This window comes from Lemur catta, chromosome 2 (genome assembly GCF_020740605.2).
Source record: "Lemur catta isolate mLemCat1 chromosome 2, mLemCat1.pri, whole genome shotgun sequence".
NCBI classification, from domain to species: domain Eukaryota; kingdom Metazoa; phylum Chordata; class Mammalia; order Primates; family Lemuridae; genus Lemur; species Lemur catta.
The window spans coordinates 95293085-95310222 of NC_059129.1; the positions used below are offsets into that span (position 1 = coordinate 95293085).

Consider the following 17138-nt stretch of genomic DNA (forward strand, 5'->3'; position numbering starts at 1 on the left):
TCCAGAGGCTTAAGGGAAAAGAAAGCAATTGAAAATATACTACCTATAACTGCCATATGCAGTAGGATAGCCACTAGCCAAATGTGACTGTTGACACTTGAAATGTGGCTTGCCCAACTTGAAAAGGAAGTAAGTTCAAAATACATACCAGATAAACAGATTTAGAAAACAAATATAAAATATCATAATTCTCATGTTAATAATATTTGGCAATGTTGGGTCAATAAAATGTATTTGATTTCAACTGTTTACATTTAATATGACTTCTATAAAATTTAAAATTACATTGGTGGCTTGTATAATATTTCTATTAAACAGTCCTTGCCTAGAAAGAAATACAATCAGCCCTCCATATCCATAGATTTTATATCCATGGATTCAACCAACCTTGGATCGAGAATATTTTTTAAGAAATGGATGGATATGTCTGTACTGAGCATCCACAGACTTTTTTTTCTTGTCATTGCCTAAACAATATAGTAGAACTATTTGAATAACATTTACATTGTATTAGCTATAATAAGTAATCTAGAGATAATTTAAAGTATATGGGAGCATGTGTGTAAGGTTATGTGCAAATACTACACCATTTTATGTAAGAAACCTGAACATCCTCAGCTTTGAATAGTGGGAGGGTCCTGGAACCAATCTCCTGCAGATACCATGAGAAGGATGTGTACTTCATTGAACACTAAGAACTGTTCTTGTCCTTTCTATAATCTCCTGGGGTTTTCCCAAATTTTTGTTTTGTTTTGTTTTGTCTTTTAAGAGTTAGGGTCTCAATGTGTTGCCCAGGCTGGAGTGCAGTTGCTATTCACAGATGTGATCATTGCACACTATGCCCCAAACTCCTGGGCTCCAAAATATCCTATGGCCTCAGTCTTCTGAGTATCTGGGACTCCAGGCACATGCCACTGCACTGGGCTTTCCCAAGTGTTATGGAAAGAATCTAATGAAAATGGTCCCTAATAAAGAGGAGGAAGACTGTCCAAAAAGTATGCCATGAGCAAAGCCAAGAAAGAAAACTAGCTATATTCTATGATAATGAGCCAACTATTTATCTGTAATGGAAGATTCTTAATAGAAGGTAGTGACAATAAAGTTAAAATGTATAGAAGCTAGTCTGTAAGGAGACTGAAGTTTGAATTTAAGGAACTTAGTACTGTAAGCAATAAGTATTTGGCAGTTACAAAATGAGATTGTAAAATTATCTTGGCAATATTGGGTACAATGGGTTGAAATTAACAGATGGCTGGGAAACCAATTAAAACTCACTGTACTTAAAAATGTATCACACCAAAAAATGCTCAAAAGAATATTAAATAAATTGTAGCACATCTCTAAAGGGGAATACTTTATAGGCATTTAAAAAGTATGAGGTAAGGCCAGGCATGGTGGCTCACACCTGTAATCCCAGCACTTTGGGAAGACAAGGTTGGAGGATCACTTAAGGCCAGGAGTTCAAGACCAGCCTGGACAACATGGCAAACCCCCATCTCCACAAAAAGTAAGAAAAATTAGCTGGGCCTGGTGGCACATACCTGTAGTCCCAGCTACTCAGAGGCTGGAGCAGGAGAATTGCTTGAGCCCAGGAGTTTGAGGCTGCAGTGAGCTATGATTCTTCTATTGCACTCCAGCCTGGGTAACAGAGCAAGACCCTGTTTCTAAAAAACAAACAAACAGATGGGAATCTGTATTGCTTGATGTGGGAATATATCCAAGATATACAGCTTGCAAGATAATATATACATAATATGAACCCATTTTCATAAAATTTTATGTGTGTATGTTTGTGTATGTAACAGGATCATTTTGCTGAGTGCCTTAATTATCTCAAAATTGTCCTCAAAACAGAAAATCTCAAGGTGGAAGTCTTTCCAACCTATTTTCAATGGCTCAACAGAGTCATCCATGCTTTGGGCTTTTTTCATTTCTATGTTCCATTATCGTGAGTATCACGTCTTTCATTCTCAGACTTGTCACGTCATGGGTTGTAAGGATGGGTTGTCATGTGTCAGAACCATTTCCAGCCCATCAGGCTCTTGGTATTTTGGTATCTCCATCCGTATGTATGTCCACTAAGTTTCTTCAGCTCACCAGTGTCTCACTGCTTGAAGGATTGCTTCTTTCATGTTTACTTTGATCAGCCTAATAACTACGTGATGTGCTGTTTACCTTTTCACAGTTTCCCAGGAGTTCTGTGTGCTTCTGGTATCTGGATATCTAGATTTCTGGCCAGGCAAGGCATATTTTCCTCCAGTATCCCATGAAATAAGTTTTCCAGTGCTTGTGTATTTCCTTCTCTCTCTGGGATGCCTATGATTCCTGTATTTGGCTTCTTTACATAATCCCACATTTCTTGTATGTTTTGGTCTTGTCTCTTGTTTCTGTGTTCTTTTTCTTCATCTGATTTGTTTAGCACATAGACATTATCTTCAAGCTCTGAGATTCTTTCCTCTGCGTGATCCATTCTGTTCTTGAGGCTTTTCACGGTGTTTCATAGTTCCCTAAATGTGTCTTTCATTTACAGAATGTCTGTTTGGTTTTTTTGTAGTATTTCCATTTCTTTAAAGAATTTTTCATTCATTTCCTGTATTGTTCTTATGGCTTCTTTATGTTTTGTCTCTATTTTCTCTTCAATTCCATTTAGTTCTTAAAATCCATATTCGGAATTCTTCCTCTGTCAGTTTAATCATATCATGTAAGTTGGTATGTATTGATGGAGATAGAATTTTTTCTTTTGGGTGTCACTTTTCACTCTGATCTTTCATGTTTCCTGTGTTCTCTCACTGATTCTTTCTCATCAGGCTACTTTGTTGAGAACTGGGGGTGCCAGGGCTAGTTTATGGCTTTATCTCCAAGTCTCCAAAGGGACATTCCTTGACAGTGCTGGGGAGATGCATGCTAGTCCTATATTGCCTTAGAGTTGTTTTAGCCTGTTGGCTTATCTCTGACCTGTTGTCTTCACCTCTTGCCAAAGGAGATTAGTGAGTTTGGACCCCTTGCTTAAGCTCCCAGGTGGTGAATCACTCTTGTGTGTGTGGTTCCACTGTCCTCTGCTAGTTTGAGATGGAAGGCACTGTGTTGAGCTATGCATTTATCCTCTCTATTGTTGCTTGTAGTTTTCATGGAGGAGCCAGTTATCAAGGTATTCTGATGCCTTGGTATTGGGCTCTAAAGCCCTAGATGAGGAATATGAGTACCCCAATCTTTGGGAAATGTCTTGTCACTCCCAAGGGTTATTTGAGCCCTGTTGCCACTTTAGGTGGAGTGAGAACAACTGGTACCTGTGAGCCTGAGAGTGTATACTTCTGTGATTGCTTGATCTGCTGCTAGGGGAGAGCTGCTAATATGTTATTCAGGGCTCTTTTGCCACACTTGTGAGGCAGCTCCTGGTGAGGGGTGTCAATTGGTGCAATTGTCGAGGAATCTGGCCAGGATTTTCCTTCCCAGTCTGCATGCCCCAAAGCTAGCAGCAGGCTGGGCGCCAAGGGCAAGCCCTAGTGTTATGTCCTTATCAGATGATCAAAGTCAGCCCACTGGACCGAATCAACAGTCTGCCCCCTTTTGCTTTGTTCCAAGTTCCCATAGATTCATGGCAGTCACACAAAGAAAGGGACTTTTCTCTGTTCTGTTCTCCCTGGCTCCAAGGGTGAAGCCTGCCCTGCCAGGCTGCTGGAGGAGCACCACTTGAGGCCGCCTTGCATCTCAGCCCAGAAAGTGGCTTCTCTCATTACTCCCCACCTCCAAGGGCATGGTCTGTCTTGCCAGTGCAAAAGACAAGGGGCCGGGCTAGGGGAGGAATGTTCAGAAAGTGGCTTCTCTCATTACTTCCCTCCTCCAAGGGCGGGGCCTGCTCTGCTGGGCCAGGCTGGGGCGGGCGTTGCCTGAGACCATTGCCTGAGCTTGCCCTGCTGGGCTCAGGAAGTGATGGTGACTGGGACCGCAGCGTGCCACAGAGTTTCTAGGCTATGGGCCCCCAAAATGGCAGCTGCCCACCCACAGAGAGCCATCACTGGAGGTGACTGCTCAGGGGCAGCAGGTACTGGGTTTGGCAGGCTGTCTCAATGGGCTGCTGGCTGTCCCCACTACTTCCCTGTTCCACTGTCTCAGGTCAGTCCAGTAGAGGGTCCTGCACTCTCTGTCCCACCCTGTGCCAGCCCTATCTTCGGCGGTTTCCAGGGGCAGAGCCTCCCTTTCAGCATTCACCTCCTTTGTTCTCATCTCGTTGACCGTCAGAGGCTAGGTTCCCTGTCTCCAAACTCCCTCCTGCGGACCTGGGAAGTATCCACTCAGACCAGTCTCTCCCAGCCCAGTGTGGACCTAGCATAGAGCACTGGGGAGTTCAAAATGTTTTCCGCTATTGTCTCTTCTCCACACAGTCTGTCAACCCTTGCCCCAACTTTGCACTGACTTCAAGCACTTCCCTGCCTGAGTTGATGTGGAGGCTAGTGGAGGAAGAGTTGTCCTCCTGTGGGTCAGATCACACTGCCCTGGCCGGCCGACAGGCATGGCCATCCCACGCTCTATTCCCTATTGTATATCTCGCACTCTCCAGACTTTGTGGTCAATTCTCCAATTCACCTCTTTTTTTTTCTTTTCAGCGCCATTTGTCCCGTGCTGCTTCTCTGCAGATTCATAATCCTGTTCTTGTGAGTGGCTGACCACATTCTTCACTTCGTACTGTGGGAGCAGAGAGCCAGGAGGTCACCACTGATCTGCCATTTTCTCCTTCCACATCATTTATTCTAAACATCACAACAATTCCCAGAGGTAGGATTTTATAGAAATAGAAATTAAATAACATAACTTATCTGATGTCACACAAATAGTAATTAGTAGTACTAGATTCAAGCCCAGATCATCTGGTACCAAAGTCTATGATTTTAACCATTATTCAAACATAGTGTTGTTATGTTGTATTGAAATTTCTGTTTTGTGCTTGGTCCCTAGAAGAATGTTTCCAAAGAGATCTCTTATTCAGAATCACCTAGAAGTACTAATGAATCAGAACATCTGGGAGTTGGGCCAGGTCCTACATTTTTAAAAACATCCCTGGTAATTCTTATGCATATTAGCATTTAAGGGATCACTGCATTAGACTATAATCACTTCAGTGGTGAAACCTTTGGTTTATTTATCTTTGTTATTATTTACCTTGTTATTGGTGACTTGCACAGTCTCAAGCTTAGAGTAAGTATATAAATAAGTTTGTTGAGTTAAAAAGGCAAATTGACCTAGGGCTCCTAATGCTCTTCAGTGAAGACTGTTTTCAGAATCTGAGGTGGAAGAGAATATCTAAGTGAAGATTAAATGGCTTTAGATGTAAGATTTGGAAGGAATCAGAACAGAAAATTTACAAGTGACTGACAAGATAAGACTACTTGGAAATCTAGCAATGTCTTGTGCTTCAGTAGTGTTAAATCTAGGTGAACCTTTAGTCAACCTCAAAGCTTGGACCGTTGTGCTACTTATCTGACTGGATGACAGTGACTCCAAATGAACATTTATCCATAAGGCATTCACCTTCCTTTCCCATTAACAAGTTACCCTTAAGGGGATAGGTCTGCGAAAAAACTCTGGTCAAATGCTCTGGATTAGAAAACAAGAGTTTTCAGTAATTACCACCTCCATAAAAGGAAAATGAGCAATAAGCTGATAGGGTGAAACCCCCTTGTGATGGTTAATTTTATGTCAGCTTGACTGGGCCATAGAGTGCCCAGAATAAATATCATTTCTGGGTGCATCTGCAAGGGTGTTTCCCATTTAAGCTAATGTACTCAGTATAAGTAAATGGCCCTCCCCACTGTGAGTGGCATCATGCAATCCATTGAGGGCCTGAATGAAACAGGTGGAGAAAGAAGGAATTTACCCCTTTTTAATTCTGCCTCACAACTGAGCTGTGATATCTCATCTCATCTTCTCCTGCCTTGGGCTGGAGTTTGCACTATCAGCTCCCTTGGTTTCCAGGCCTTTGGGACTTGTACTAAACGACACCACTGGCTCTCATGGGTCTGCAGTTTACAGGCAGCAGATCATAGGACTTGTCAGTCTCCACAAGTGTGTGATCCAGTTCCTCATAATAAACAAATAAATATCTCCTATTGATTCTGTTTCTCTGGAGAACCCTGACTAATATACCCCCAAACTGTGGAATACGAATCATAATTCAAGAAACAACGCATTTCATTGGGAAAGAACTTGAAGAAACAGAGCTGAATGAAGCATCCCAGGTTCAAGCTCTTCTCACCTCCACCTCCCTTCCTCTAACAGCATAATCTGCCTGAACACATAATCTAATTATGTTTTTTAGTATGGACAGACTGACCAGACCTTCCATACAGTGATATACTGTTTTGAGGTCTTTATTTTGATTCATTATTTTACTACTGAAGTTTAAGTAAATTAGGGTACATGGATGGTATATTTTCTGAACGCTTGAATTTCTAAAATGTTTTTCAGTTGTTTTCAAATGAAAGACAACCTTCCCAGGTTTTAAAAAGACTTTGTTTTAAACAAACAAACTCCTTTTGTTTCCCTGTGGGACCAAACTAATGCTCTCTAGGTAAGACCACTTGCTTAAATTTCCTTTCCCTGCCTGTTCTCTCTTCCTCACTTCTTTTCTGAGAGCACTTCCTAAATAAATCACTCCACGCAGCTTAGAATATGACTTCTAATAGTTCTTGATCCTCACAGACTATGGCCTATGATTATAACCACACGAGAACGACTGGCTCTTTTCCTTAGTTCTAGTTTGAGAAAAAAAAAAACTTACAAAAGACTGAGTGGCTGGCTTATGACTTTTCATGGATCAACCATCTATGGCAAGAAGCTGAGGCTGGATCATCTATCTATCATCTGTCTATCTGTCTATCTATCTATCTATCTATCTATCAATCATCACCTATTAGTCAATTATCTATATCCACACTCACTAGATAGAGATCTCATGGCTCTAAATATCATTTATATGTTGATTCCCAAGCATTCCAGATTTGATCTGGCCCCAACAGTGGGATCTTGTCTATTAACTATTTCCACTTGAGTGTCTAATGGTGACTTAGTACAGGCCAGGTAGCAATCAACTCCAAAATCTCAGTGGATTAACAGAAGAAATATTTATTTGCTTGTGCAAGTCAGCACAATTCTCCAGGGCAACTGTATTACTTCAGCTCACAACTCGTTAACCAGAACTGATCACATAGCCCCAGGTAGCTGTAAGGTAGCAGAGAAATATAATCCTCCAATGTGTCCAGGAGAGGGGAACCAGATATTGGTGTGCACTAGAAGTCTCTTTCACAAAAAGTCACTTCTATAGTGGTTTGTATTTCTAATAGCTGTCTTTGCTGTATTACTTATCCTAATAAAGAAGATCCATTCAGTTTCTCAAGCCCCAAATCTTGTAGTTATCCTCAACTCCCTCAAAGCCCACATCAAATCCATCTGTATAAATGTACAGTCCTGTCAAACTGGCTCTATGTTAAAAATATATATGAGAAAGACAAAGAAAGTTTGTTGATGTGTTCCATATTAAAGGAGCCTAAAGAGAGATGGCAACTGAATGGAATACTGGACCCTGTACTGGAGGGGACCAATGTTATAAAGGACACAATTGGGTTAACTGACAAGATGGAAATACAATGGTAAATTAGATAAAAGTATTTATTAATACTAAATTTCCTGATGCTGACCATTGTACTATGGTTATGTAAGACAGGATCTTATTCTTGGGAAATAAGAATTTACAAGTAAAAGGTCATGATGTATGATGAATATAACTTACCTTCACATAGTTCAGAGTAAAGAAAAACACTATTATATATATATATATATAGAGAGAGAGAGAGAGATGATATTATCTATATATCTATATCTACATATATATAGAGAGAGACAGGATAAAGCAGACACAATTTTAACAGCAGGTGAAACTGGGTAAAGGTGTATGTGTATCTATTGCTCCAGAATCTGACCACATCTTACCACTTTCTCAAGCCACAATCCTCACTATCCTGACTCTTGCCCACTCTACAGTCTACTCAGCACACAGCAGCCAGGCTGAGTATTTGAAAACATAAATAAGACCATGTCATATCCTGCTGAAAACCCCGCAATGGCTTCCCATTATATGTATAATAAAATTCAAAGACCTCTATAGCCCTATGTCTTGCACCTTGATTATCTTTTGACTTTACCGCCTACACCCATCCCCTTCCTCCCTCACTTTGCTCCAGCCTTCTTGCCTCCTTGCTACTGCTGATACATTCCTGCTTTAGAGTCACCACCCCAAATTTATATTCATTAAAATTCAATTTTTTTCTAGCACGATTGATGTAAACATTTTTGATGTTATTAAAACAACAACAACAACAACAACAGTACTTTGTATTTTACCATAAGATTAAAGAAAAAAAATGAAAGCTAGGTCATAGCTAGCAGCCAAAATAATATAGTAGCAATGAATCTGAAGATATAAACAATAAAAAGTAGCCATTTTCATATTAGACTCTTATTTCAGTTTAAGCTGCCACAAATTTTAATACTATTATAAAAATGCCTTTTACACCATCTTTTTAGAACTGCTGTTTAAGAAGTTCTTACGGGAAAAGTTCGTATATTTAATAAGCATTTTTATTTCCTTATAATGAAAAGAGTCTATCCACATATTCAATCTTATGGTATTGTATTTTATTGAAGTTATTTGTTGGAAGAATAAACGTTTTCTCAAAGGAAACAAATTATGTATTATGAATAGTAAAATAATCATATCTGAATGTTTCCATTAAATGTGTATTAATTCAATGAAATTGCATAGTAAGCAGGCCTTTATCAGACTGCTACTATAAACTCAAGGAAAGGAAAACTACTTTTAAGTAATGAAAGGTGAGTGAATACATACTGAGAATTTAATTTTGTTCAGGACTTAAGTGCATTCAAGTTAGAAACCAAAAATGACATATCAGAAAGCAGCGGAAGGGACAATAAGTTAGTCTTTTGGTGCTCTCTGTAGGAATGTGAGGATTAGAGACAAATTTCAAACCCCAAATGCAAACAATGATTTTTTGCAATTTCAGGAGGAAGGGGAAGGGGTAGAGTTGGGAAATAGGGATAATTACACAGAGATTTACCTGGAACTCATTCTATTCTAATCTAATTATTTTGAATGATGCCTTCCTTTATCGTATCTATCATGGATGGACTGTTTTTGCTTTAGATACATGAAGTTACAGCTTCATTTTCCAAATATACTAGATTCTTTGAAATGCTTTATTTTAAAAGTATCACAGCTGAACAACTGAGCATTTTTAGAGTAGTGGCTATGTGAAATTAACTATGGGTTCTGTGAGCTTATACACCCATCTCAATACATTAAAAGTTAAATATAAAAAAAGAACATGTGTGGAATATATATTTCATTTCAAGAAATATGATTAATTTCCCAAGTAACATTATAATACCAAAAATAAAATATAATTCATCATTCATCTTTTTGCCTCCCTATGAACCACATTTTTTGTTTCTCTGTATTTTCTTAACATTTTTGCCCAGATGATTACAAAAATTTTACCTTGTTGAAACCATGGATTCAGATTTTTATTTTTTTAATATAAGCTTTTGTTTACCAGCTTCTTGGCATTTTAAAATATCATTTTAATCGGTGTATAATATTTCATCAGTAGAATGCACAATAATTGCTGTTTCGTCATTTGTGAATGTTTAGGAGACATGCATACTCTTAATTTTTTGTAGTGTAAAGATTTTTATAAAACCATTAAATCAATGTGTGCAGTTTGGATTAATTGCAATTCTCAGTCTGGTGAATAAAATAAAGCAGGGTTTTATTTTGTTATTAAAAATAGTAAAGCAAGGTTAGGATTTCCACAGAGGGTTATTGACCCAAAGGAAAAAAATTCAAATATCCTGTTTTTTTTGTAGTGAAATATATTCAATTATTTTAAAACTTCAGAACATGAAAAATATACATTATTTAATAATTAAGAAAAACACCTCAAAGCATACTTTGGTCATACAAAGCCTTTGAACAGTGAGGAGCAAAAACAAAATGAAGCAAAATAAATATGAGGCAGGCAGGAAAGGGGTGAGATAAAGAGATATATGTAAGGAAATGGGAACCCTGGAAGAGATATCCATAAAGATGGGTATTGTAATCTCTTCTTGTTTTTCCTATCTCTTTATAGCTGGAGGATTGTATCCACCATCCATAGATTTTGACCTATATGACTGCTTGGAATACTTTGGCTTTTGGGCAGAGGTAATGGGAGAGGCCTTAAGGTCATCAAGTTAGCTGGTATCACTTTGACTTTGCATCCCAGTTCTTGTCCCTGATATGTTGTCTGGTTCCTCGTGCCTAAGTGTCTGCCTTGTTTCTAAGACAGGGTATGCTAGCTCCTATGGAGCTGAGCTTCTTTCTTATTTTTGTCACCATTTAGTCCTTCCCCTACAACAGATTTTTATTATCAGTGGCTGGATCTTTTGAATGATGCGGAGACCTCTAGTTCTTCTGTTATTATGTTTTGTACATCTACTGGGGATCTCATCTCTTGTTGAGTTTTCCTAATATTGTAACTACCACTGACCTTTGCTGGCAACGTGTGGGGCTGCTCAGGTCTAGCCCACTCACCTGCGTTTCCTGTGCATGGATGTTTATTCAGTTTTCAGATGCAGGTCTTTTTAGTCTGATCCATCTGACTGCCAGTCAAAACCCAGGGACAGCCCAACAAAGCTCTGTATGTAGTGGTACTTGAAATTTTTAATTATCAATTCTAAGTATGTTTAAAATGTTCAACAGCCAAATTTTTGAACCCCTTTTAACAATGGTTTGCAAAATTAACCATATTATTTAGCAGAAAGTCAGGTACAAAAAAGCTCCAGAACTTGATAGAATAGTTCAATAACTAATTATAAATGATATAAAAATGGCTTTCTACAAATGTTAAGAATCAAGGGAAGATGAAGGTAAACCATGTGTGAGGAAAGAATATGGGATTTAAAATCTTAAGAACTGAGTTTGAGGTACAGCTGTACCCCTTTGTTCATTATGCTATTGGACAAAATACTTAACATTCCTGAGCCTCAGTTTCCTCATTTCAAGTTAGTACTAATAGTCACTTACAGGGATGAAGAAAGATTAAATTGAATAACATCATGTAAATGGAGGTTCTTTCTAACATATAGTGGGCCCATAATAACTGGTTTTTGATATAAGGTAACTAATCATTTTACATAAGGTGAAATTTCTGATGTATACAAACCCTATAAAATAGTCCCAAGCATAGCTGGGACATATTCTGAGCTTGCAGGTTGTACCCTAGGGACCCATTCACTTATGCACTAAATATATCTTAGCCTTTCAAAAATAAACTTCCCACAGTCAAGTGGCTCACCCTCTAGTAAACCTGGGTGAGGGGAAAATCCTTATAAATAGGACCAGAGAAAAGTATGACCTATCCCCTGAATGACATTACTTGTAAACACTTAAGAGTATTGTTTTAGATCAGATGACAAATGAGATCCAAAAAGTTGATGTTAGCTATGTGATCTCATTTGCTGTGGGCATTAAATCATGCAGAAATATGAAAAGAAAGAAAGAAAGAAAGATCCAGGCTGCGAGATATTGATTGCTTTGATCGTAAAGAAAATGAGAACTTGGGGGAAGAGCAATTTTCTACACCTAATTGAAAGCCTAAAAGGCCAAAGGGATACTGCTTTCTCTGTTTATTCACTCAGCAAACATTTCTGAATGCCAACACTTTGTCTTCAGTTAGATTCCAGAAATTCAAAAGTGTAGTCTCAGCCCTCATGTCTAACTAGGAAGCACATATGGAAATCATTATTATAGAAGGTGCTAATCAAGATATGTACAAAGACTGTGGAAGCATTGAAGAGAGACCAGTCATTTTGGTGATGAAGGCTGTTCAGGGTCTTAAAACATAATCTTGAGGTACCAAAAATTTAAGAATTTTCCAGACTGGAAAGATTTAAGCGAAAACATTGTGAAGAAATTACATGACAAATGTAGGAAAAGTTAAGATACAAGAAACAGAAGGGAAAGGGACTGGAGGCAGAGAAATAATTGGGAGATTTCAGTAGTCTCATTGAAAGGTCAGCAAACAATGGCTGGCTCAGGGGCTGGCCCACCACCTGTTTCAGTAAAAAAAAGTTACATGGGAGCAGAGGCACACCCATTAGTTTAGGTACCGTTCATGTCTGCTTTCAAGATACAACAGCAGAATTGAGTAGTTATGAAAGAGATGCATAATATATTTATGATATGGCCCTTCACAGGAAAACTTTGCTGAATTCTAGTCTAGATAATAAATGACAAAGGCCTGAACTAAAGAAGTAGTATGCATTGGAGAAAAGGAGATTTGTGAAGCATTGTAGAGAGAATATTTTTTTCCCAAAGTATATTTATTTTTATTGCCTTTTTGGCTTTTTATTTCTACATATTCCTATAAAAGTAATGGATATTTATTGTAAACAATTTAAATAATGCAGTGTGTGTAAAATAGACAATAAAAAATTCAAACAATGACCAAAAAATGTATAAAGAGAAAATGAATGTCCTTAGAGGCAACCGTTGTTACATTGAAGTACCTTTTTTTCAAAACTTTTTCATGCAAATATATTTATTAATATCCATTTGTTTGGGTTTATAAGTAGGGTCATTTTATATAGACAATTCTATAATCTATGTTTATCACTTAACAGTCTAGCACAGACTTCATGTCAAGACATATAGATCTATCTCATGTTCTTTGACAGTTTTATACCATAGACCTTCCTTTGTAGGGAAGTCCAATTTAATTATTCATTAATTCTACAGATATTTATTGAACAATGAATCATACATATATGGAATTGTCTATTTAGTACCGCCCTACACATATCTTCTGAGAACTGCTTTCCCCATCCATTTGTGTACCACGATGGTCATCGTACTAGTAGAATTTAATCCTCCTTCCTAACCTCTATTCTTTGGTTCAAGTGTGGGCATTCCACACAAGTCACCTATGGCAGAAATGGCTAGTTGTCACTGAAATTTGGGCTTCCTTTTCTGTAATATAGTTGGAGAAACTGAGGCATAGATCATATAATGTCCACACATTAGAATATATTTTGCAGATAATACCAGCTATCCACCAAATGCCGTTCTCCCCTTCTTACTGAGTATATGGCTAGATTACATTTCTTACACTCTCTTGGTCATCTGTGGTCAAAGTAAATTCTTACTAATGAAATGTGAGTGGAAGTAATGCATACCGTTATATTAGTTATCTCTTGCTGCATAACCATTTATAGCCTAAAAGAACAATAAACATTTATTATTTCATACAGTTTCTGTGGGGTTGCAAATTCAGAATTGATTTTGCTGTGTGGTTCTAGATCAGGGTCTTTTATGAGGTTTCAGTCAAGATGGCAGTAGGGTTGCAATTATCTGAAGGCTTGGCTGGGGCTGGACGTTCTACTTCCAAAATTTCTCATTCACTTGGTCTTTGGCAGGATACCTCAGCTCTTCACCACACGGACCTCCTGAAAAGACTACTTAAGTGTCCTCATAACGTGGCAACTGTCTTTCTCATAATAAGTGATCCAAGAGAACAAGGCAGAAGTTGCACTATCTTTTGTGACTTGGCTTCAAAATTCATATGCCATCATTGTCACAATATCATATTGGTTATACAGGTCAGCTTTATTCAATGTGGGAGAGTATTACATAAGGGGTGTGGATACCAGGAGGGGGGATTCAATGGGTGGGGGTACATCTTTGAGGTGGCTATCACAGACCTTTAAGAGAGAAGCTAGGCTTTTCCAATGTCCTATTTCTTCTTCCTCTGATCTGACTGGAAACTGGACGTGAAACCTCATCCTAGACTGTAAAGATGATGACAAGGCTGTAGGGAATGCAGAGCCACAAGATAGACTGAATCTATATGTCTGAATCGGATTCCTCTAATAAAATTAGAGGAGGCCTGGACCTTCTCTAGGTAGCAGTGGTCTCATGGCATTGCCTCTTGATGTAGTAGCCAAATGGGTTTCAGAGTGGCACTCCCCCTGAGGACAGTTGATTGTGTTTATAATAGAATATATGATAGTTGATGTTGGCAGAAATTGCACATGAATATTTTCATGTTTCTTTGTGATTCAGTTCTTTAAAACAAGGGAGCACATTTGCATAGCAAAAGCCTTGAAAGCTAGGGATTTAGACTTGACTCCTTTGGAAACATTTGCTTACATTCCAAAACAGAGATCTTTCCCTGTCTTCCCGGGAGAGGATTTGTTTACATTTTCAGAATAAAACACACTGTGTCCTTTTCTCTCCAGAAGAGAGAATGGACATATGTGTCAGGAGCCTCTATATAAACTCCAACTCTCATAGTTTTGGGATTCTTCTCCTTAGATACATCCTGCTACATGTACAAGTAATATCTGGCTCTCACTCATGTTGCCCCATGGATACTGGGGCTGGGAAACTGGTGCTAAAAAGTTGTTCTGGCTGTTTTTGCTGAAAGTAATAAATTGTTTCTCTTACCCAGAAAACCTAATTTCTTCTATCAAGACATGTATCTATCTATATCTGTATCTATCTATATAACCATGGTAGGCTAAATTGTTAGCTTGCAAGTAGGGTAAGAGCTCTCTGATCTTTGATAGTTTCTGACTTAACAATTATGGACAACATTATGCCAATAAATTAGGCAACTTAAATTAAATTAACAAATTTTTTCAAAGGCACAAGCCACCAAGCTCACTGAAAAAGAAAGAAACTGAATAGACCTACATCTATGAAAGAAATAGAATTTATAGTTAACACCCTTCCTACAAAGAAAACTTCAGTTCCAGATGGCTTCACTGGTGAATTCCATCAAACATTTAAGGAAGAAATAATACCAATTCTCCACAAACTCTTCCAGAAAATTGAAAAGGAGGGAATTGCTTCCTAATTCATTCTATGAAACCAAAAGTACTCTTATAATCAAAAGACATCACAAACAAAGAAAACTACAGATCACTATGCCTCATAAACATAGATAAAAAATTTCTAAACAAAAATTTTTGCAAATTTACTAAAAACTATGTAAAAAAGATAACACATGATGAGCAAACTGGGTTTATTTGAGGAATGCAAGATTGATTTAACATTTGAAAATCAATCAGTGTAATTCACCACATTAACAAACTAAAGAAAAATCGTGATTTACCTCAGTAGGCACAGAAAAACAAAGTAGATAATATTAAGTTAGGTGATACTTTAAGTATATAGTAGATACATTAAGTTAGGTGGATATCACATTGAAATTGCCATCCATTAACAAATAAATTGATAAATTGGACTTCATCAAAATTAATAACTTTTGCTCTGCAGAAGACACTGGACAATGAAAGACAAACCAAACATTGGATAGAAAATATATTTTCTTTTTTTTAAATTGTTTTTATTATATTTTTTAATTGACAAGTAATAATTACATATTCATGAAGTATATAGTGACTTTTTGATACGTATACTACATAGTGATCAGATCAGGGTAATTAGCATTTCCATTATCTCAAACATTTATCATTTCTTTGTGTTGAGATCATTAAATATTTTCCTTCTAGATATTTGAAACTATATAACATATTATTGTTAACTATAATCATCCTACAGTGGTATAGAACACTGGAACTTATTCCTCCATCTTATCATAATTTTGTATCCTGTAACAAATCTCTCCCTATCCCCCCTTTGCCCATACCTTACGCAGCATCTAGTATTCTCTGTTCTACTTTTTACTTATTTTCAAATCATATATTTGATAAATTCTTATAGGAAGACTACACGAAGAACTTTCAAAACTCAACAGTAAGAAAAAAACCCACAAAAATGACCAAAAATATTTGAACACTTCATTAAAGAAGATATACAGATGACAAACAAGCACATGAAAAATGCTCAGCATCATTAGTAATTAGGGAAAGGCAAATTAAAACCATAATCTGATCCCATTACATACCTACTAGAATGACTAAAATTAAAAAGACTGATTTTAGTAAAGATGCTTAGGAAATGGAATTCTCATCCACTGTTGATGGCAATATAACACAGTACAACCATTTTTGACAACAGTTTGACAGTTTCTTAAGAAGCTAAACATACATCTTCCATAGGATCCAACCATTTCATCTCTAGGTATTTACTCAAGAGAAATAGCCAAGTACAGTGTTGTGACGCTATAGTCCCAGCTACTTGGGAGACTAAGGTCGGAGGATTGCTTGAGCACCGGAGTTTGGGGCTGCAATGCATGATGATTGGCCCGTGAATAGCCACTGCATTCCATCCTTGGGCAGTATAGCAAGACCCAGTTTCTAAAAAAGAGAGAGAGAGGGAAATAAAAGCAGGTATCCACTCAAAGATATGTACACAAGTGTTCACAGCAGCATTATTTTCAGTAGCTAAAACCTAGAAACAGCTCAAATGTCTATTAAAAGGTGAATGGATAAGCAAATTATGGGATGTTACTGTGAAATGCTCCTCAGCAATATACTTGGAATTACACTTGGGGATGTTAATATCTGCTTCTCAAGCAGAGGAAAATATAGGAGACAGTAGATAAGGACCTAGTGGAAGACAAATAAACCAAATAAAATAAAACGTCCTCTTTTTCTTCTTTCATTTTTTGCCCATCACCCTGTTGACCAGGACAAAACATCTTTTGAGAGTTTATGTCAACAAAAGATTGTGAGCAGCCACAGGAATGTGATTACTCAGAAGGAGAGTGCCAGTTGAAAGCTGTGTAACTGAGACTGGGACTTGTATTATAAGATAAACTTTCATTCAAAAATAATGCATGGCATCTTTTGTAGTCCCAGCAACTTGGAAGGATGAGGTGGGAGGTTGCTTGAGCCAAGAGTGTGAGGCTACAGTGACCTGTGATTGCATCTGTGAATAGCCACTGCACTCCAGCCTGGACAACATAGTGAGACACCATCTCTTAAAAAAAACAACAAAAATGATATGTAATATTGAGATTTATTCATTTGGGAGCATTTGAACTACTGTCATTTGTCTGTTAAATATTATCTGATGTTACTGCCTCTTCTTCTCTTTTGATAATGATCTCATGTTTCTCTAT

General features: G+C 37.6%; 1 long non-coding RNA gene across 1 annotated transcript in view; it reads left to right on the top strand.

Moving 5' to 3' along the window:
• Window positions 1–17138, top strand: part of LOC123633106 — a 35090-nt gene that overhangs the window by 1632 nt on the left and 16320 nt on the right. The window contains exon 2 of the long non-coding RNA XR_006733544.1: window positions 4605–4773. This is a non-coding gene — a long non-coding RNA (uncharacterized LOC123633106). The remainder of the gene's footprint in view (window positions 1–4604; window positions 4774–17138) is intronic.